Here is a 24,002-nt window from a genome sequence, read left to right as displayed (position 1 = left end):
GGTATGATTTAAACCAGCTAAGAGCAGTGTCAGTGATTCCAGTGGTTTGGTGTAGACGATTTAGGAGTATGCCATGATCCACTGTGTCGAAAGCAGCAGACAGATCGAGTAATATGAGGAGGGATGGTGAACCATCATCAGCTGTCATTCGTAGGTCGTTTGTGACTCTAACCAGGGCTGTTTCCGTGCTGTGGGCATGGCGGAAACCAGACTGGAATTTTTCGAAAAGATTGTTGTGTTTGAGATGTTCCTGTAGATGGGCGGCAACAGCCTTTTCCAGTACTTTGGAGAGGAATGGGAGATTGGAAATGGGCCTGTAGTTTGCAAATACAACTGGATCAAGGGTGGATTTTTTGAGAAGTGGTCTGATCGTGGCAGTTTTTAGGGCAGATGGAACATTGCCGGACTGGAGGGAGTCGTTTATCACAGTGGTGATCAGAGGGCTTAGGACAGATATATTTACTTTCACTAGAGATGTAGGAAAAGGGTCGAGGGCACAGGTGGTAGGTTTCATCCTTTTGATTATCTTCTCAACCTCTTGCTGTGTGATTTCTGGGAAGCAGTGTAGGGGCTCGGAGATTGCAGGCTGTGAGTGAAAAGTCAGGGTGGATAGTGGTGAGGATCCAGGAAAGGTAGAATGAATTGAGTCTATTTTTGTTTTGAAAAAGTCCAGAAAATGATTACAGTGCTCTTCTGTAGTTTCTATAAGTGAGGGGGTTTGTGGTTTGAGCAGATGATTTATGGTGGAGAAAAGCTGTTTGGAATTTCCGGGACTATTCTTGATGACGTTTGAGTAGAAATGTGACCGTGCCTTTGTAAGTGACTTTGAGTAGACCTTTTGGTGTTCCCGAAAAGCGAGCTTGTGCACAGAGAGACCTGTGACTTTGTATCTCCTCTCAATGGCACGCCCAGCTGCCTTCATTTTCCGTAACTCATCAGTGTACCAGGGGGCTGATCGGGAGAAAGTGACCGTTCTGGTTTTGACCAGGGCATGGAGATCCATAATGCTTCTGAGGGTGTTATTGTAATAGTCCACTAAGTCCATGGGTTGTGAACAGTTTACAGAGAGGAGATGATGAAGGTCGGATGCCATAGTCTCTAGGTTGATGTTTTTCAGGTTTCTGAAGCAGATTTGGCGTTTGGGCTTGATGAGGGTGGACGGTGAAGACATTTTCATGGAGATGACCTTATGGTCGGAAACTCCCAGGTCATACACCAAAAGATTGCTGAGATAAACGGAGTTTGTAATGACTAGGTCGAGAGTATGGCCCTTGGTATGAGTGGGGGCATCGACAAGTTGTGTCAGATTAAAACAGTCAAGTAAATGGAGAAATTCTGCTGCGAAACGGCAGGTGGAGGAGTTAACATGGATATTCATATCTCCTAGTACAATGATATTGGCAGACATTGTACAGAAGGTTGAAAGAAGATTGGATATCTCTGGGATGAAAGATGAGTTTGGTTTGGGTGGCCGGTAGATTAGAAATCGTCGTGGAGAGAGGGTGCTTACATTTAAATGCAAGGCATTCAAATGAAGACAGCTCAGGCAGGGTTATAGGGGACAAGATCAGATCACTTCGGTGGATGAAAGCCAGACCACCACCACGCCCTGTGCTGCGGGCTTTCTGTAAGTAGCAGTAGCCAGGAGGACAGGTCTCATTTAAAAAAGAATAAACATCTGTTTGATGCCAGGTTTCTGTAATGCACATCATATCCAAACACTTTTCCAATATATGGTCATGTATGAGGCAAGATTTGTTTGTGATGGATTGTGCATTGAAAAGTTCAATCTTGATATTTGATGCAGTAGTGAGTCTCTGTATTGGCTGAAGTAGACTGAGATCCACTCCACGTTTTCCAACCCGATCAGTGCGTAGTGTCATCATGGAAACTCCAGCGTTACTAGTCCCAGGAGTGGCAGCGCCCTGATGACGTGTTCGAGATGCGACGGTGCGCACGCGAGACAAGAGGGATGAGATGTTGTGATCAGACTGGGAGAAAACAAACTTTCGACGGCAACTTCTGTGGATATAACGGGGCCGGCGAAGGAGTCCAAGTTGTTTAATGACTGATATGCACGATGGAGTGGTATAGTTGTTGAATTCCTTCAATTGGATGGCGGAATAGTTCAGCATTATGCCGATCGTGGAGAGTGGTCTGTTAGTTGTTTGCCATGCCTGTGATGCACAGAGGAAAGCCATCAGACACAGTAAGCAGATAACTGTGACTTTGGATGGATACCTCGCGATCATCGACAGTGGGAAAAAGCCTCACGGTAACAGGCGTAATGAACAAATACGGGAATCCCAGAGCGATGGAAAACTGGTAGGTAGACAGCCGCTTGAGTCGGCGGAATCCGTACAGAACACATCCAAATCCACAATGTTTACTAGTGAGCAGCGACACTAGTATAACTTACTGAACGTAATACTGGTCGATAAACGTTATACTATATACGTAACAACAACGGTTGCAGAGATTTTTCGGTTAGAGAAACGGAGAAGCGGCGAACAAGCCACGCCAGCGTCCTCTCAGCGATCCTCAGCGAAATCCTTGCTTGCGAACTTGCTTAGCTTGGCAAGTTTGGTATTTCGTTCCCACTGCGTCTTAGCTACGCAGCTTTGAGTAAACTTATGAAAGAGAACGTCTCTGGTTACTGGTGTAACCCATGTTCTCTGAATAGGGAACAAGACGCTGCGTTCACTGCCAAACTCCTCGCGTTGCCGACCAGCTTCCTTTTTCGGCAGAGAAATCTGAGGAGCAGATGATGCGCGCGCTAATATAATATGACGACGTAAGAGCGTCAAGGCGGCGGCCGCGCCATCAGCCAATGGATTGGAGTGAATCGTGATTCTATATGGGCTTCAGACAATCGTTCTGACGCGTAATTTTACACGTGAAATGCAGCCAAACCTTGGAGCGTTTTGTCTTCGGCATCTTCAATAATCCCCTCGCTATCAGCAGACGTTCCGGGAGTCTCCCGCATATTGATAACGGCTCCCTGATGCCCGCAAATTAGTTAAAATCTCCCGGAACGCTTGAGCGAGCGAGCAAAAGCGCGCATGTGAGACAAAACAGACAGTGCTCCAATAAACCGTATAGTGCGTGCACGGTGGAGAGAGAGAGGGAGAGAGCGAGAGACTTTGCGTGTGTGCGCCTTATGCCACAGAGACTCGGGCACCGAAATCAGGCACCGAAATTTTCGTTCTTATTCGGTCTGGTTACTACCGTTTACGTCAGAACCGGTTCCCTATTGGCACCGCGTTTCGGTACCCAACCCTAGTTTTTACAAACACCTTGCTCATTGAGCCTAATCCTAAAATTCAGGGCAGTAAAATTGCACTTGTGATGTAAACGAATCAAAGCTTGGGAGAAACACTTTCAACTTGAAGAATACTTGATGCAGACAGGATGGCATCTATCTGAATCCAGTGGTTGCGAAGTATTCAGTCTACCCAGAAATAAGTATTGTATCATTAAATATTTAAATACCTCTAAAGCTCACTTCGATTTGTTCTAGATCATTAGACATGATGTTATGGAGTTGGTCTGAATCCAGTTTCCTTAGGAGGTGCCTTCATACAAAAGGAATTTTATTGTCAACAGATTGTAAATTGATGAAAGAATCCATAATATAAGATAGTATTATAGGATTCAAAGCAATGCCCCATACAAGGTTGTGTCATAGTGTAGTCACATTAATGAATATTTTGTGAAATTTTGCGGACAAAAATGGCAATTTGTATCGATGTATAAAGCACAGCTCACACAAGTCACTTTCAAATGCGGTAAATCCGCTTGACCAACCTGGACCCAGTGCAAAACAGTTTTTTAGTGTTTAAAAAAAAAATTTAGACACAATCATATAGAATCTTAAAATCAGACATTTTTCAGTTATCGACCACGACATGAAAATAATTATTGACTTATCAGTAGCTGTCAGAGTTTTAATTCCCTTAATTGCCTTACTCTGGCCTGTGCGCTATCCTGTGTTTCCTCCCTCTCTTCCCTGGCTATCCAATTCTTCTTAGTCATTTTGTTACTTCCTCCCATTCTTTCTCTCTTCATCCTGCTGCCCTTGTCTATTCGACTGTGCTCAGTCACGTCGGATGACAGAGTAAGTTGTTGTTGCTCTGTAATTGCTGCGCTTTTGGGAGAAAATAGGGTTGATTTTATTGGCTGGCCTTTTTGTCATTAGCCTGGCTGGCGTTCAGCATCTGGCTCCTGTTCTGTCTATGGATGAAAGGTGGAGGAGTGGTTAGGGCCAACCCGACAGAACTGTGTTAAATGAGCCACTCTATGGACTCTCACACCGTTTAGTTTGGGGTAATTTGTATGTTATTGCTTTCCCTAATCGCTCTGGAACATTATTGGTAACTGCTTTCATTAATATCGTAGGTTCCAAGAGTATAGTATAGTAGCCTAAGAGTCTTTACTCAACTTAGCAGTCAGTGATAAAGGAGAAAGGAGGGAATTAAAGTGATATGTTTCTACTTTTCTTAGTACACTAGCATATAGATCTCCAAATTGTCACACATGGTCGCAAAAACTGAAATTTTGATTTCATGGGGTCTTTAAGAAAAATAAAGAGAACGTGATTTGGAGCATTATCATGCAAAGGTCAGTCTCTACATTCAACAGCTCTGTTCACTTCCATGTCCTTCAGAACCTATTAGCCTCTTTGTTTTATATGCACTTCTACTGAAGACCCCAACAGCCCGATAAAGTCATAAAAGCCCTCAGGCAAGAGCGTGACTTTCAGAAAAGCACATTCCGACCAAAAGCATTGTGTCTTCTTTGAATTATAGCCTAACATTTAAATATGGTTGAATAGGTTTTTTTTTGTCCTGTGGAAATCATTTTCTCAGTGGCAGTGGACTTTGAATATGGAGCATAATCAGATTCATGGTATGACGTTTTATGTTCTGTTAATGTTCTCTTTATGTAGAAAAATAAATAGTTTTTTTCTGAACTAAATCAGGGTAAATAATGGCAATTTTCCTTTTAGGTCAAGTTCTGGTATTATTTTACATAAATAATAAACTATAAACAAGTACGAACAATTTGTGACAGTTACAGTCTTTAATATTGATTAAAAACGATAAATAGAGTTAGTAAATTACATTATTTTTTGCTAATATCTGTTGCATAGCTTTCCTGTAGCTCAAACAGTAGAGCGTTGGGGCTTGCAAAGCCAGGGTCATGGGTTCGATTCCCAGGGAAAGCAAGAACTGATAAGAATGTAAAATGTGTACCTTGAAATGCAATGTAAGTCGCTTTGTATAAAAGCGTATGCCAAATACGTATACAATAGTAAATGTTTTGTGATTATAGTGATCAAAATCCTTTCTACTTTGGTAAGTAGTTTCATTACACTGGTGGAGGTTTATGAAACGGGTGCAGCTAGACACTTTTAATGTCAACGCATTGTAAAGGAAATTACTTTTTTTCTCAGGACGTGAAAAAAATAATAATATTTTTGCAGTTTATTAGATGGCAGGCTTGAACGGTCATAAGTCAGATGTGAGTCACTGACTGGAAAGCAGCTGTGATCTGGGGTACAATAATTGTAACACTACAGATGATAACATTGATGTGGCTATCCTTCTGAACCCAGCACAGTGACCCTAACAAAGCTGAAGCTTGTTCACTTAAAAACATAACTGCGCAAATCAACACAAAATCAGTATTTCGCCCCCTCTCTCTCTCTCTCTCTCTCTCTCTCTCTCTCTCTCTCTCTCTCTCTCTCTCTCTCTCTCTCTCTCTCTCTCTCTCTCTCTCTCTCTGTGTGTTTGTAGTTAAAAGGTTCTATAATGCAGAATTCTGAAAAAACACAAAATGAAAACATGTTTTCTCTCTTATATCACTTTAAAAGGTCTGAGGGGGGAAAAATCCTAAAATTGATATTGCATATCACCAGCAAACCTAATATTTTGACAAATGTAGAAAATCCAGCTCATTGAGATGGAAAAAGGATTAGGCAGTCTGAGATGCATACGTATTAAAATCATAAAGCTGGAGCCCAATATTAAAAATTTCCCTTATTCTTATGTGACCTTGTAAAGGTGCTAGTAGACTACATCTTATTTTTCCCATTGAGCGGTATTTTTTCAATATAAATATAACGAATATAAAAAAGATACAATATAACAAAGTTACAAATAAGGTCTAAAGGCCATTGCACACAGAGTCCGAAATTTTCGTATTCGTGATTTGGTGGCTCTGAATTGTCAAAACACCATTCAAACTCCATTCAAACTGCTTGCTACGGATGCGAAAAACGCAGAAAATCGAACCCGATTCGATTTTTTTTTATTACGAAAGTTTCGGAGGCAGTGTGCAAGCGTGATTTACATAACGTGAGGTCGTATTTATTTTTTAATGTGCGAAAATTTCGGATGCGAATTTCGGACTCAGTGTGCAATGGCCTTAACAGTGGTATATTCAGGTACAGAAATTTAATAATTAAATAAAAATAATAACACTACATAGTGTTCACAGTATAAATTAAATATGGATTCATCTTTTTTAAAGCTGTTTTGTTGTTTGATTAAGATTAATGACAGACAGTGGCAGGCATATTAGGCTGCTGGCACTTTAACCCTATGGGCTTCTTCGGTCAAAAATGACCGAAACCGTTAACGTTTTGAAATGTTTATTTTTTTTGCTTCATCGGAGGGGGATGAAAATGGTGACTTTTGTTGTATTACCTATGTGAACACACACAAAAAATCAAGGAGATGATTCTGATATGTTAAAGGGTCGTAAAAAAAAAAACTTAGCTTCCTCCCTGTCAAAAATTACCGACCATAGGAAATGAATGGGAAATACGAAAAAATAGGAAAACTCAGAGAAACTTTTGGTGGTACAAACTACAGATCAGCCACTGTGCAGAAAAAAAGTGTACAGCAATGAACTGTAAAACATCAAGAGTGCAAATAAGACACCTCCCCCCCACACACACACCCCCACACACACAAATTCTTCTTCTTCTTCTTAGCTGTCCATCGTGTACGATGATGACGCTTGCTCCAGGGGGTGGGGGTGGGAGGGGGGTGGGATTAGCGACCTTGCCGCTGGTGCCACTTCTCGTGGGCGTTGAGTCCGATCCTTGAGCCACACACTCGTCCGCAGATGGAGCAAGGGAAACCAGATACCAGGGGGGTACCAGCCGCCCACTGGTGTCTCTTGATGCGCCTCTCGGATTGTCGGTCTTGGTTGGTTTGGTGTATTTGAGAGACTGCAGTTGCACAGGTGACCTGCCAGGCAGATCTGTCGAGTGCCAGTGATTCAAGCTGCGTGAGGGGAATGTTCGCTCTCTTTAGGATGTCCCTGATGTAGTCCTTAAAGCGCCGCTTTTGCCCTCCAGCGGACCGCTTTGCGCCCATTAGTTGACTGTAGAGGACTTGGCGGGGCAATCGGTGTTCAGGCATGCGTATGGTGTGCCCTATCCAGCACAGATGTTTTTTGGCAACAGCTGCTTCCATACAGATTGAGTCAGTGTTGCTGAGGATGACTGTATGGGGGATTCGGTCTTCCCAGGACAAACTGAGGATCTTCTGTAGGCAGCGAATATGGAAGGCCTCTAGGTTGATGATGTGCTGGCGGTATGGGGTCCATGACTCTGCCCCATAGAGCAGAGTAGAGACACATACCGCGTTGTAAACAGCAACCTTGGTACTGACCTTCAGGTTACGGTTTTCAAAAACCCTGCTGCGTAGGTGTCCAAAAGATGATGAGGCTTTATTCATCCGGGTGTGTATTTCTTTGTCCAGGGAGCAGAATGAGGCCAAAGTGGAGCCGAGATAGGTAAAGTGGTCCACTGTTTTAAGTGGAAAACCGTTTATATGAAAACTGGGGGGTGTGGGGGCGGGGGTAGAGAGATTTTGAATGTTGACCTGTAGGCCAAAGGATTGGTACAGACGGGATATTGTGTTAAGGGCGTGCTGCAAAATAAATATGCAGCTGACTTTAAAAGGGAAGGTGGCCATTTCAATCAGTGAGCATTTACTGGGCTGATTACAGAACAACAGGCAGCTATTCACCCTGCTAGTTCACTGCTGCGAGCAAGTGAACAAGCAAAAATGAGCAAGACACCTAACCCCAGCTGCTCCCGACGAGCTGGATGGCGCCTTGCATGGCTGCCGTCGCCCGTCGGTGTATGAATGAGAGAGTGAATGGGTGAATGTGAGGCAAATTGTAAAGCGCTTTGGTGGCCATTGGGTCTGTGAAAGCGCTATATAAATGCAGTCCATTTACCATTTACCAACATTGCGACAAACTTTGACGATTCATAGCTCCGAGCGAGGATTTCACAGAAACGTGCGGTTTACCACATTTGAAGAGGCTGGCAGGCTCTGTAAGAACATAACTCACAATGGGGTAAAAGTTGCACCCCTGGGGGGCAGGAACTGCCCAAAGTTGCCCCATTGACTTACTATGGTGTTTGGGCCGTCAAACACATTGCATAGGGATTTTGTATTGAACATAGCTCTGGATCACAGTGTCATAGAGACAAGGGGGCGGGCTAATTTTACTCATACGATCAATTAGTCTCTCAGGATCATTGTGAAGCTATTAAGCCACGCCCTAGCAACCATTTACAGCACCTTAGCAACAAGTTCCATTGACTTCCATTGAAAGAGATAAAAGGGATATCTCTGGATAGAAGTGTCATAGAAACATGAGGGTGGTCTCGTTTTACCTGGGGCAGCAAACATTCAATCATGAATTACCTGAACACTTCCTAGCCCCTCCCTAGCAACCATTGTTGAGCACCTTAGCAACCAAAATCCAAAGAGGTATATCTTCCATTATGAATGTCACAGAGACATGGGAGTTGGTTTATATCATTCATAGTGACAAGCAGCCTTTGGAGTGTCATGATTGGCAGCTGCCAAGCCACTCCCTAGCAACCAAAGAGAGTACCCTAGCTACCATTTTGCAAGACCTACAGGTGATGGTCATATAATTAGAATATCATCAAAAAGTTGATTTCAGCAATTCCATTCAAAAAGTGAAATTTGGATATTATATTCATTCATTACACACAGACTGATATATTTCAAGTGTTCATTCCTTTTAATGTTGATGATTATAACTGACAACTAATGAAAACCCCCAAATCAGTATCTCAGAAAATTAAAATATTGTGAAAAGGTTCAATATTGAAGACACCCTGGTGTCACACTCTAATCAGCTAATTAACTCAAAACACCTGCAAAGGCCTGTAAATGGTCTCTGTCTAGTTTTGCTGGCTACACAATCATGGGGAAGACTGCTGACTTGACAGCTGTCCAAAAGACGACCATTGACATCTTGCACAAGGAGGGCAAGACACAAAAGGTCATTGCTAAAGAAGGCTGGCTGTTCACAGAGCTCTGTGTCCAAGCACATTGATAGAAAGGCGAAGGGAAGGAAAAGATGTGGTAGAAAAAAGTGTACAAGCAATAGGGATAACCGCACCCTGGAGAGGATTGTGAAATAAAACCCATTCAAAAATGTGGGGGAGATTCACCAAGAGTGGACGTGCGCTGGAGTCAGTGCTTCAAGAACCTCCACGCACAGACGTATGCAAGACATGGGTTTCAGCTGCCGCATTCCTTGTGTCAAGACACTCACACAGCGTCAGAAGTGTCTCACCTGGGCTAAAGACAAGAAGGACTGGACTACTGCTGAGTGGTCCAAAGTTATGTTCTCTGATGAAAGTAAATTTTGCATTTCCTTTTGAAATCAAGGTCCCAGAGTCTGGAGGAAGAGAGGAGAAGCACAGAATCCACGTTGCTTGAAGTCCAGTGTAAAGTTTCCACAGTCAGTGATGATTTGTCCGTTTTTAATGAATTACACATTTCATATTTTATAAAAAGTAACATTTATTATCCAGCTGTTGCCCTCAGGCAACATTGTACCATCGTGGAACGCAAGTACTACAAACCATCATATCAAGTTATCATATCAAAACATTACAATCGGTGTTGTTTCAGGGTAAAACATTAACAATCACCATAACCTTTTCCTAATATGAAGGCCAGGCCTGAACAACAGCAAGATCAAACATGTGGAAGACCTCCCCGGCCGACCTAATGACCCGTGTGAGGTCTGACCCCCCCCAGGGGCCTGACGGGAGCACCCCAAAATCCGAAAATCCCAGAAGCAGCGCTGCCTTCATCCTGTGTGGCACCACACGCCCCTGTCCCACTCACCCACTATTTGTCCAATTACCCACTATAGTGGCCAAATGTCCCGTTGACCCCACTGAACGGTCCCAAGCCACGACCCCGTCCCACAAACCCACTATTAGTCCGATTACCCACTATAGTGGCTAAATGTCCCGTCGACCCCGGCTGACCACTCACAAGTCACACGCCCCCGCCCCACGAACCCACTATTTGTCTGATTACCCACTATAGTGGCCAAATGTCCCGTTGACCCCACTGAACGTTCCCAAGCCACGACCCCGTCCCACAAACCCACTATTTGTCCGATTACCCACTATAGTGGCCAACTGTCCCGTTGACCCCACTGAACGTTCCCAAGCCACGACCCCGTCCCACAAACCCACTATTTGTCCGATTACCCACTATAGTGGCTAAATGTCCCGTCGACCCCGGCTGACCACTCCCAAGCCACACGCCCCATCCCACTCACCCACTATTTGTCCAATTACCCACTATAGTGGCCAAATGTCTCGTTGACCCCACTGAACGGTCCACTTAAAAAAGCTAAAATAGACTATGTTGCCTGGAGGCAACACCGTACCATAGAGGGTTAAACTGTCGGTTACAACACGACCAATAAATCCTTATTTTTAAGGAATTGGTTTAACAGGGATATAAATAATCTTATGAATATGTTTGCATTTTAAAGAATTTAATTCTGTCATTAAAGCTATTTCCCCTACTCTGATTCATCTTATCAAAAGTCATATTCAATTTATTTATTATTATTTAATGTTTATTTGACAGGGACAAATGAATAAAACATTGCTTTATAAAGAATACAAAGTAGATGCCATGCATACAGGTTTCTAGCCATGACTAATTTGCAACCCCTGTGCCTGGTTAGGCTTATACAATTAAAACAGAAATTACAGAGTATTGAGTTTAAAATGTATAGCTATTAAAATACATACAATAAATACATCCCATACATGAGATAAGATATGGGCTTAAGTAGATGTAGAAATCACTTTAAAACAAGAGTCTAGACACATTTAACAATACAATAACACAAAAGTGTGCATATGTCTGTGCGTGCTAACATATGCAACATAATGTTTGTATGCATTGTGTTGTATCCTGTACAGTCAGTGTTCACAGAGTTGAACTCCACATTAATGCCACATTTAACTCCACATTAATGATAAATCCAAAATTAATTTTACATGGCATTGAATTGATTGATAAAAAATGCAATAATAAACATATTTGTACAATATTTCAAATACAAAATAAAATAGCACCTAGAGGACATTTTTTTTGGAACTCTATTATTGATAATATTAATTGGAAGACTGCTTGGTTAATCCCCTTTAAAGAAGAAAACTCAGAGCTGTTATTTTGGCAAAAGGAGGTTGCAAGAAGTATTGCATAAAAGGGTGTAATTAATTGTGACCAATGCATATTAGAGGGGGAAAAAAATAGGTCTATACATGAAATACCGAAATTACCAGATTAATAAACCACAAAACAAGCTCACCAAATGGAAACCGAGATGACAGAAAATGGAATCCTGTTTGTTTTCTTTATTTTACAATAGCACAATGTTTTGTTTTGTTTTATTGTGAGTGTACACAAATAAAAATATATTTTGAATGATGTCTTACCCTTACCCCTATAAGGAGACAAAATCATTTGGCGTTGTGCTGATTTGTGTTGTGGAAGTCTCACCACTACACTCCAGTCATGAAATATGCATGTTTGTGTCCTGGAAATGAGAAGCCTCAGGTGCCACTTCACTCGCTGTCTCCTCATGGAAAGGTGAAGTAGGCTCCGGTTGAGATGGCACTTTTTCTCCTCGCTCATCTTTCCGTGATTTCTTGAAAAAGCGTTGGCTAATATTGAACTTTCTGCTCCTGCCATTGTCACCACCTGTTAATGAACTCCCACGTGGCAAGGAAAATGACAGGCTACGCACAAAACGTGACAATAGCAAACCAATCATTTTGAAAATAGCCGTTGCATTTTACTGCGCAGAATTTTATTTTGCTCAGTATATCAATTAGAGTAGCAAATAAACAATTTCTTCATTTTTTATTTTAAGAAATCAGAAATCTGGGGGGATAGGGGTCATTGAGGGGGCATACGTGTGTGTGTGTGTGTGTGTGTGTGTGTGCGTGTGTGTGTGTGTGTGTGTGTGTGTGAGAGCAAGTAAGAGGCGAAACATCATATTTGAGGGCCCATGTGTCTGTACTTGTAATACACTAAAGCGTGAATAATACTATTTTCTCAGGGTTTGCTTTGTAGGTTATTGCTACATCATGCAATAACCTGCCAGAGTGAATATCCCAGATTATTCATCTTTATCTAGCCATTAGCCATTGTTCTTTCATGCTCTCTGTTATGACTCTCTGAAAAGGAAATAAAAAACCCCTGATGATTTCCACTGCATCACTGTGAGGTAACTCAGGTCACTTTGACATAATTTTTCTCAGGTTTTCTTGTTGGAGCAGCTTGGCACACAATAACTCAGACCTCTTCATCTAATGATGTGATGATCAGTTCAGAGGGACAAGATGTACTTCAGTCCTGTTGTCTGGACACTCTGCGTGAAAGCATGAAAACATAAGCCACTTGAAAACATGATCTTAATTGTTAGTTTAAAAACCTGCGTGAAACCAAAGTGATTAAAATCATTATTGCATAGTAGATTGAGTTTGGATTTGTTCAGTGTTTCTCTGCAAATTGACTGTATTTATTTATTTTTTGACTTAGAATTTTTTTTTTCTAGAGGATATGAATGTTTTCCAGGATGGATCATCTTATCGGCAATGTTGTCAAACGCCTATGGGTCTTGACATGGCGAGAGCCCTGACATACACCATCACAATGATCTGAACAGACTGAAGAGCCAATAAATATAAATATTCTAGACACACATGGATGGTACATGCTGGGAACTCAAGTAGCCCTACAGCATCTATCACAACTCTGAGGTCCTGTGTTGGTGATTCAGTTTAATGTCAGCCATAAAACATAATTTAAAGAATAGTTCATACCAAAATGAAAATTGAACTCACCTTCAATTTTTTCAATTTTCTCACCTTCATATCATTTCAAACATGTGTGACTTTTCTTCTTCTGTGGAACATAAAAGAACATTGTTTTTGTTCATTCAATGGAAGTTAGTGACTTTCATTGTCTCGACAAAAATGTATTCTTTTGTTTTCTGCAGACAAAATAAAGTCATACAGGTTTGAAATGACATGAGGTTGAGTAAATTATGTCAGAATTAAAATTTTGGGGTTTACTGTCCCTTTAAGACATTATGATCATATGGAAATAAGCTTAATATTGTAGCTTAATAGTATTCTTGTGAATTCTTATTCTAGTATTCTTTTTTTTTTTTGCGAAATGAATGAATCAAATAGATAAAAACAAACATGCTGGTATACCATTTGGTACAATGAATGTGTGTGTGAGATGGCACTCAGGAGGACACTGTATGTACAGTATGTCTGTGTGGGTGTTCGTTCTGGGAATGTCTCTTAACAGACTGTGAACAGATTGGACGGAGTGTGAGGTGTTTTGTTCACAGCTAGACAGCAATATGGTGAGTGTGAACTTACTGCCTTCTTTCAGGGGCATGTACCCACCTTTTAAACACAAGCCAGGTTGTTAGGACACACTCACACAACTTTTTAAATATCATTGTATGGAACTCCCATTGACTTCTTAAAGTGAGCTTATTGTAAGCCAAACCCTACATTTTGGCATTTTAGCATCTGAAACTAACCATTGCTGAGCCTCGTCATCATAAGATAGATGCCTAAAAGTCAAATCTGACACTTAGTATTGTGGACGTTTATTGAGCTACTGTTGGTCTATAAAAGGTCAATTTTAAATGTATGTTTTACTTTTACCTTAAGTGTTTGTGTTTCCTCACATGTCGCAGTGGCACGCTGCTCTTTGTCTTGCAGCAGCTGTTCCTAATTCCAACGTGTATTTAGCATGTCAGCCGATCAGAGCCGGCCCCTCCTCACAAAGCCAGAGAAACAAACAGCTTAATTAGAGAGACCTCCTGTCCTTGTGAAATCAGACACATCCATTATGCACAGCACACTTGTGTGTTTCGACACAAGGTTCTTTGGGCGAAAGCCAGGAACTTTCAAAGCCTTTGCTTTAACTTACGGTGACTCTTAAGGCCTGTTCATCCCGAGCATGTTATTCTGCCGTGACAAGAGGTTAAAACAGAACAATGCATCCTTGTGAGCCCTTTCGCATGAGTGCAAAAAATTACCCTGCAAGCAACTAAAAAGATATTTTTGTGTACTTTGATTTTTCTTTTTTTTTAAACTCACCATCTGACCAACTAATAAGTCATTATGGTGTGTTCCATTTGTCCTCGGAAGAGAATAATTTCTTTCTCCCAGTATGGTTTTAACATGGAAAGCCCCCTCGAGTCACAACAACCCCAACTTCAGAATCAGTAGTGATTGTTTATTTGCATTTCTGTTTGTTTCAATAAACATAGTGGTGCACACAGTACTATCCAACCTCTATTTGTGGACATGACAGTGGCATTATCTGTGCAAAATACCACTTTTTATGTGTTTGTTTTCCGAAAGAACAAGTACAACAAAGGTTTGCCTGGACATGTCCACAGTTTTCCAACCTTCCTTTTTTATTTATTTATATAGCACATTTAATAACAGCCACTGACTGACCAAAGTGCTTTACAGAACTACAAAATTAAAAGACAATAATACCATGCATAATAGCACAGCACAGATAAGTACAGCAAAGCTAAGAACAGCCTTAAACAGGAGTAGCAAAAACATTGTCGGACTTAAAATATTAAATAAAAAAACAATATCAGACTCATCAATAATAAAACAGAAATGGCAGTATCAGACTTAGATAAAAAGGAAAAACAGCATCATACTCAAAGGAGAAATAGTAAAACTAACCAACCTTATTTATAGGCCAAGGAAAACAAGTGCGTTTTTAAAAGTGACTTAAAAGAGATGACGGAAGGGGCTATCCTAACTTCTATGGGCCATGGGCCGAGGCCCAACCAGAATGCTCGATCCCCTCTAATAACAGGTTCTTATCGCTTGATCTCAGACTTCTTGATGGAGTATATTGTAGCAGGTCAGATAGGTAGCTCGGTGCTTGGTTGCATATAGATTTATAAACAAATAAAAGTATTTTAAAATCAATTCTGAAATTAATGGGCAACCAGTGAAGAGACCTCAGAATTGGGGTGATATGGTCACTTTTTCGACTATTTGAGAGGAATATTGCAGCAGCATTTTGCACTAATTGAAGATGAGCAGTTTGAGTTTTCGAAATACCGCTGTAAAGTACCGCAACCTGTTTACTGGATATATAGGTCTGGGTAGTTTAGATGGTAAGCAAACAATCAGTCTTAGTAATCAACTTGTTGGTTGCAGGAGAAATGGACTGGAATAAAACATCTGATCTAGATTGTTATGGCAAGGCGACTGGGTCAGAGTATTTCTGAAACGGCAAGGTTTGTGGGATGCTCCTGGTCAGCAGTGGTGAGAATTTACCAACAGTGGTCCGAGGAGGGACAAACCACAAACCGTCGACTGGGTGTTGGGCATCCGTTAGGCTATCCCGTGTGGTCCGAGCCAACAAAAAGTCTACTGTGGCACAAGTCACACAACATTTGAATGACGGTTATGGTGCTGCGTAGCCAGTCCAATCAGAGTGCCTATGATGACCCCTGTCCACTCCCGAAAGCACCTACAATTTGCACGCAAGCATCGGAACTGGAACAGTGGAAGAAGCTATGCCTGGTTCGATGAGTCCCGTTTTCTTTTGCATCACATGGACAGCCGTGTATGTGTGTTCCGTTTTCCTGGGGAAGTGATGGCATCAGGATGCACTGTGGGAAGACGACAAGCCGGTAGAGGGAGTGTGATGCTCTGGGCAATGTTCAATCCAATTGAGATTTGTCGGATGTGCTGGATCAACAAATTTGATTTACGGCGGGTCCACCTGCCAACCTACAGGACTTGAAGGACCTGCTGTTAATGTCTTTGTGCCAGATACCACAGGACAACTTCAGGGGTGTTGTGGAGTCCATGCCTCGGGGGTTAGGACGTTAGGTTGAATAACTGTTCGTCTGTTATAGGACAATTTAGTTTAAATAAACAAGCAGACACTGATTAGCTACTCACTCTACGTTTATTTAAAATGAACAGCAAGACAACTAGAAGTGAATGTGCTTTCCACTAAATGAATCACACACAGTAAAAAATCATTAACAAAAAAAAAACCAAAACAAACAAATGTTGCAATGAACGTGCTTTGTTTTAAATAAATCACACACAGTAAACAAAACCTTAACAACAAAATTTTGCAATTTAGATGCGCAAACTTCGTGCCGGTGTGGTGAGACGTACATGCTCGGGCAGATTCGGCTTTAAGTCGTTCATCCTCGGATGCGGTGTCGCGCGCGCTGTTACAAAAAAAGCTGTGCACACAACCAAGCGAAATGGAGTCTTGCCGGTCTTGCGCACCCAACGCGTCATTTTTGCCGCGCGCACCTTGCGCTCGTGCGGACGCGTCAAGTATAAACAAGGCTTTATGGTGTGTTCACACCGAACGCGAATTTAATTATTTGCGCGAGTAGATTACATACAAAGTCAATGCAAAGACGCGAATAGACTCCGCCGGGAGTTGCGAATGACGTGAATTGGGCGACGCGTTTGCCGCGAATGTCTTCCGCGCAAGTTGAAAAATTTTAACTTGAGCGAATGTTCAAGGTCTAACTAGACGCGATAGACGCGTATTTGACGCTCTATTCGCGTTCGGTGTGAACACACCATTACTCCGTGTCAGCGCGCACTCTGATCGGTAAAGGGGAACAGACCTCTCCCGAATCATCTCCAGCAGTAGCAGCCTCCGAAGCACCAACTCCGCCTCTGCTTCCCTCGTAAGCTGATATTAGTATTTAAACATTCTCTATGATAAAAAATGTTTATAAAAAAATATTTTAATAGCACAGTTTTGGCGGTTATAGAGTTCTAATGACGGTGTTCAACTATAACCGTCGGTCTCACGGTTATATAATAACCGTCACACCCCTATGTTGAAGATGTGTTGTCATGCTCATATCGTAACATATCCTCTACATTTTAGTGAATGTTGTACTTACTGTAAATTGTAAATTCTGTAAATGTACTTACTTGCTGTCAAGTTGTGCAAACTTTTCTCATTTTTGAGGATCATTTGAGGTGGATCAAAACGTGTGTTACTTGATGCGAACAGTTGTAATGCAAATGTTCACTGTTGCTTTGTTGCTTTGCTCTTAGTCTGCAGTCAGCGTGAAAGGCCTTGAGTGGTTTTCAGAGAATTTTAAATCTGTTGTATAGTTTGTTTTGGGAGGCTGTTTGGCGCTCTTTCTGCAATTCACTCAGGCCTGTACAATTTATATGGGAGATGTATCTGATGTGAACTATGACAGGATTTACATTTATGCACTTAGCATATGCTTTTATCCAAAGCGACTTCCAATAGAGACAAAGAAGCCATTCATCATTTTAGCCTTATTGATTCACTTTATAACCTGAAATGATTCATTAAAAAATACACCATCTAACTGTGCACTCTGAGGTATGTACAGAACCTCATCAAAGCTAATGTCTGAATTAATAGACCCATTTGAAGCAATCATGAGATTGGAAAAGAGTCTATATAAGGCTGTTGTTCTGAATAGTAATAGACTTTTTTTCAGTTAGGGTCTAATAATCTGCTTGTATACAGCTTTCCCACTGTGTGGGTGATGTTTCGGTTCCTCTTATGTGTCTTTGTTTGCTTGGCAATGGCAATGGCGATTTTATTTATATAGCACTATTTACTACAACCAGAGTTGACCAATGTGCTTTACAACAAAATGACTAAAAAAACACTAATAACAGAAGGATATATACAAAGCATAACATAATAAACATGCAAACATAAGACAATAACAAGAGTGCTTCAACAAGAATTAAAAACCTTATTGAACAGATATGTTTTTAACTAACCCAGTCTTGGGGCAATTGTAGAGAAAGCGCGTATTTTTTTCTTTTTTTGTTAGAAGACCGGAGAGATCTGGTTACATGGTGCTCAATCAATAAATCAGAGATACATGAAGGAGCAATACCATTTAGTGATTTGTAAACAATAGGTAAAATTTTAAAAATCTACTCTGTAACGCACAGGCAACCAGTGTACGGATCGTAAAACCGGAGTAATATGATCCCGTTTATGTACCCCCATCAGAAGTCTAGCTGCCGCATTTTGAACCAATTGTAAATGGGACAAAGCTTTTTGACTAATCCCAGCATGAAGTGAGTTACAATAGTCAAGTTTAGAAGTAATAAAAGCATAAATTACTTTCTCAAAGTTTTTAAAAGAAAGAGATTACTTAACTTTAGACAGGAGTCGCAACTGAAAAAAAATATTATTTAACCACAAAATGTATCTGCCTATCAAACTTCAGATGTTCATCAAACACAACACCCAGATTTTGTAAACATTGCTTAACACATGAGGACCACCCACCAAGATTTGGATTGGGAGCAGTCAAAGAATCTGAGGGTCCAAATACAATGATTTACATTTTATTCTCATTGAAATTCAGGAAGCTGAGCGCCAACCATTCCTTTTACATCTTTCAAACAGGCCAGGAGAGCATCCAGTCTATCCGAAATTTCGCTTTATAGGCAGATAAATTTGTGTATCATCAGCATTACAGAATGACAACCCATATTTTCTAAAGATGGAACCAAGTGAAAGCATGTATAAAGAAAAAAGAATGGGAGCCAAAATGTATCCTTGGGGAACTCCACAAGTTTACACACAAAAAAAGATTTTCTGGAAATTATCATAATTGTTGCTTTAATGAAAAATTATTTACCCTCATGTGATTGCTTTTTTTTAAGAGTAGACATTTTTGAAGAGTCATTACATAGCTATATAACAACATTTCATAGTGACCACATCTGTCAAGCTCCAAATCACTTTTCTTCCTTTAAGTTTCTCCTCATCAACTGAAAACCTCTGGTTTGAAACAAATTACGAAGCTCCTGCTGTTCATCATTCTTCAAACCATCAGTGTGCATCAGCAACAGCTCAACAGATGTTAACACCTTCGTCTCAGAGTGACTCATGATGATTAGCTTCATCAGGGGAAAAACAACAGCAATTTTCTTACATTCGTGACTTTAACAACCTGTTTTTAAAAGTGTGCTTTTGTGTGGTATCATTTGGCTGCCTACAAAGCTATTATCCACTTTTCCCATTACACCTCTTGTAAGTGATTTGGTCAATCAGTCAGGTTCTGTGTGGCTGAACAACTAAACTATATAAATGAACATTGCAAAGTTTGGGGTTAGTAAGTCTATACACTACAGGCTAGAGGTTTGAAATAACAGTACAACTTTTGGAATATTTGTAATATATTCTACTACATCTAATCCTTATAGTAAAAGTTAATTACAATCAGTATCATTTAAAAGTTTGCACATGAAGCACTTTTTTATTTTATTTTTTTTATTTTTTTTGGTACACTATAAACATATCAGATTACCTTGTGCTTCATGTCGTAATATCTCAATGAATGTGTTGGTTTTAAGTCAAATACAGTATGTTTCATATCACTGAATCACCCTGACTAAAAAGTCATTTGTTAATTGTGAGATCAGGTTAAATAGCTCCTTCAGGTATCAAGTACCTGTTACTAGATTTTACAGTGCATTTTTATATGCATACCATAGTAAAATGTTTGTGTTAAATCTGTGTATATCAAATCTGTGAGTGTGTGCTTAACATAATGCATTTAATCAGGGAGGGACATAAATCCCAATCTATGCCATCTAGTGACAACATAACATTATATTACACTCAGTCATGTGACATTTTGTGTGTATGCTTTGTGTGTCTGCAACCACTGTCTTATTTGTTTGGAAATGTATGCAGAAAAGCAAATAATCTGTTTGTGCATGTCAGATTTGTAGTGCACTGCAGGCATGTTTATGAGATGAACTCTCAAATGCTTTCAGAGAAAAAGAAAGTTAAGGGTTTTATTGTTTAAAATAGGTCACTATTGTGTGTTTTGTAGAGGGATCTTGTGTGGATGGTTATTTTGACAGCTGTAATGACGCTGTCTAGAGGTGGCACAATAACTAACGTTTGGCACATCAATAGTGCGGCTCTTTCACACGCTGCTCTCTTCTCCTTGTAATTTCTGCTGTCATTGTCTCAGGCTATCTGAATGGGAAAAAAAACCCCATTACGAATGGATAATGATCAGTCAGTAAATTTCACCCGTAGACCACTTCTTTATCAAATCATCTTTCATTACATCCTCTGACCTAGTAGGAGGACTCTGGAGCAGATGAATCTGAATTGAAAGTGTGAATCAGAGTGGCTTTGAACTGAACCGGAGTGACTCCGACACAGACTCAACTCTGTTCTCTAATCCTCTTTCCTGTACAGCATCCGACAGAAACAGTGTTCAGAAAAAAAGAGCAGATTAAAAAGACAAGCTGCTACTCTTTTTTGAGACTCTTGATGTGCTCATGCTTTCATGTGTGTGAGGTTAGTTTTTACACACTAAGGGTCGATCTGAAATATGCAACTTTCGATAATAATGATGTTGTATTGAGAGGATAATTTAAAAATATAGATTCAGTGTTTTTACCTATAGCATTTTTATTATTTATTGAGCCTAAAAATGTATGTTTATCAAAGTAAAAAAAAAAGTCTGGGTTGCATAAGAAATATTTAACCATTTCTTTTTTCTTAAGGAGCAGAAATGCTGAAAGACAAACATAGCGTGCATATATAATAGTCATTTCAGTTTTACGCTGCTATTAGAGATTTTGGTAACACTTTAGTTCGATAGTCCACATTTATGGAAGTAAAATAATCCCAAATGTTTTTGAAACAAAAAGCCTGTTGAATTGTACTACTTGAAAAAAATATGCATTGCATTAACCCTGCTTGTATTTTAATGCATTGTATTTTTAGGGCTTGTATTTTTATAGGCTGAAATTTAGCATGGTTGAATATTTAAGCTGTGAATATTTCAAATCAAAACATTTCAAACACATTTTCATTAGTAAAATTTCAATAATCCATATTCACCTTTCATATTTCATTTCCCAAATATTCAAACTGATTAAAAATACAACCTATAATATTCAACAGGCGGTTTTCGGTCCATTTTATTTCGCTTTGCAAATTCGCTTCCACAAATTCAGTGGTTCAAATTCGACAGTAAATTCAACGTTGACATCCAGGAGCTGCAGGAAAAGCAGTCGATTACCGAGCATAATCTCCATCTGCGGTTAGTCGACCTCACCAGCAGGGGGTGCAAGCGCGTGTTGTTGACGAAGACCAGAGCAACAGTTAGCGCAAGCCATTCATTCATAAAAACTCAGCATGCATTATGTTTTTAGTGACGATTATCTGGGTCAGTATATATGCGGAAAAGATGATAAAGGCACAAAAGCTGTTTTTATGTTTCATTCATTGTTACTTTCCCTGTGTAGCCTTATGTTATTTATCAGCCTTTTCTACAGTGAACGGGATTATAATCTGTTTCCCTCAATACATCATCATACTCAAAGATTCCCCGAATTCCGTCAGGACAAAGCGCTTAACGTAGCTTAATGGACTACAGTGATATAAAAGACCAAACTCGCACCTTATTTGGAAAGTATGTATTGTACATGTACTGCATTAGATTAAACTGGGAAGTAGCACTTTCATATTGTTGTTCTATATTGTTAGTTTAACTAGTCGCTTTGGATAAAAGTGCCAGCTAAAAGACTAAATGTAAAATTGGGTTGACATTCGCACATTTAGGGACCGTCTCTAAAGTAACAACTCCTATAGGCCTAAACGTTTCTAACTTCAATAGCAAACTTCAATCTATTTGAATAAATTGCGCATTATGCCTGAGCCTGACACCTACATGAACACTTTACAGTTGGTTTTATGACTGTAAGTCGTTCTTTTCAAATGGTATTTAAGTTAGAAACGTGTATACCAATTTCGTATGTAACTTTAGAGACGGTCCCTAAATGTGCGAATGTCCAATGTCAAACCAAATTTATGCCAGTATATCACTGGGAAACGCTCAGCATTAAACTTTGCGCGTTAAATTCATATTCTGAGTCCATCTGCTAGCCTGCGAGTTTGGTCTTTTATGTCCATTAAGCTACGTTAAGCGTTTTATATGTCCAGCGGAATCCTGACATATTGAGGGAAACCAAACCCTAGAACTGCATGCAGCACATCACTGCAATATAAGGTTAAGGCAACTAAACAACCAAGAGAAATATGTCAAATGTAACACTGGATCTGTACATCCGCATCGGGGGAATAACATTATCGTTCATGATAGAGAAAGATGCATGTAGGCTACACAGGAAAAGTAATCGTGAATACACTGAATTTCACATAAAATAGACGTCATAATAATCACAAAAACACTTACATTTTTGTAAATAAGTTTTTATGAATGAATGGCTTGCACTAACTGTTGCTCTGGTCTTCGTCAACAACACGCGCTTGCACCCCCTGCTGGTGTGGTCGACTAACAGCAGATGGAGATTATGCTCGGTAATCGACTACTTTTCCTGCAGCTCCTGGATGTCAACGTTGAATTTACTGTCGAATTTGAACCACTGAATTTGTGGAAGCGAATTTGCAAAGCGAAATAAAATGGACCGAAAACCGCCTGTTGAATATTATAGGTTGTATTTTTAATCAGTTTGAATATTTGGGAAATGAAATATGAAAGGTGAATATGGATTATTGAAATTTTACTAATGAAAATGTGTTTGAAATGATTTGATTTGAAATATTCACAGCTTAAATATTCAACCATGCTAAATTTCAGCCTATAAAAATGCAAGCCCTAAAAATACAATGCATTAAAATACAAGCAGGGTTAATGCAATGCATATTTTTTTCAAGTAGTACAATTCAACAGGCTTTTTGTTTTAAAAACATTTGGGATTATTTTACTTCCATACACATTCTACTAACAATGAGTAACTTTGCAACTAAATGCCAGTCATTAGAGTATTACTAGACTGACTTAAATGAAAGTTTTTGGTATTCACATGTGTTGTTAAATGGCTATAGCCCATTTCATCCTCAGAAATTAAACAGTTTCAGATTAGTAGAAGCATCAGTAATGGTATCAATATTGGTCATATGGGATACGGGTCTACTTGGTATCTCCCATCTCTATAACACCCCTGTATACAGCTCTTCTGCTTATAACTGTGTGCGCAGGGGGCAGTCATGCAATGGAGGAAGACTCTTTTAAGCTCTGACTTCAATGTTACAGTCAGCGTCTGTACACAGGTGGATTATTAGAGCATTACAATTAACTGATTTAAGCTACTGTATAATGTAGTCAATAGGTTTGTCACTCAGTGTGTGTAAAAGAGTAGAGACAGGAAGTGAGGGAGAGAACATTCATCTCATGAGAGAGAATAAAAACTTGTTTCCTCCACTTTCTTTCATATCTCTTCTCATTGGGGAGAAAGTTCTTTTGTTTGCTTTTTTTCAAGGATGCTGAGACGATACTTGATTAGTGTGAATTCAAACATGAGATTTCTTTTATGTATATATTTCCTCAGCAGTGCCACTGGGTATCTGTGAGAAGAGGCTGGTTTGAATTGACGGGAGCAGAGAACCTCTCTAATGGAGCTGCATTGTTGTTCTTCCTCTGAAAGTTCCTTCTCACTAATGAAAGGTTTCCGCGTCTCATCGAGTGCTTAAAGAAAACTAGCAGTGCTTTCTGAA

Source organism: Rhinichthys klamathensis, unplaced genomic scaffold (genome assembly GCF_029890125.1).
Source record: "Rhinichthys klamathensis goyatoka isolate OS25496 unplaced genomic scaffold, OSU_Roscu_1.1 h1tg000626l_1, whole genome shotgun sequence".
NCBI classification, from domain to species: domain Eukaryota; kingdom Metazoa; phylum Chordata; class Actinopteri; order Cypriniformes; family Leuciscidae; genus Rhinichthys; species Rhinichthys klamathensis.
The sequence above is the reverse complement of the archived record's forward strand: the minus strand, read 5'-3'. Positions refer to the sequence as shown.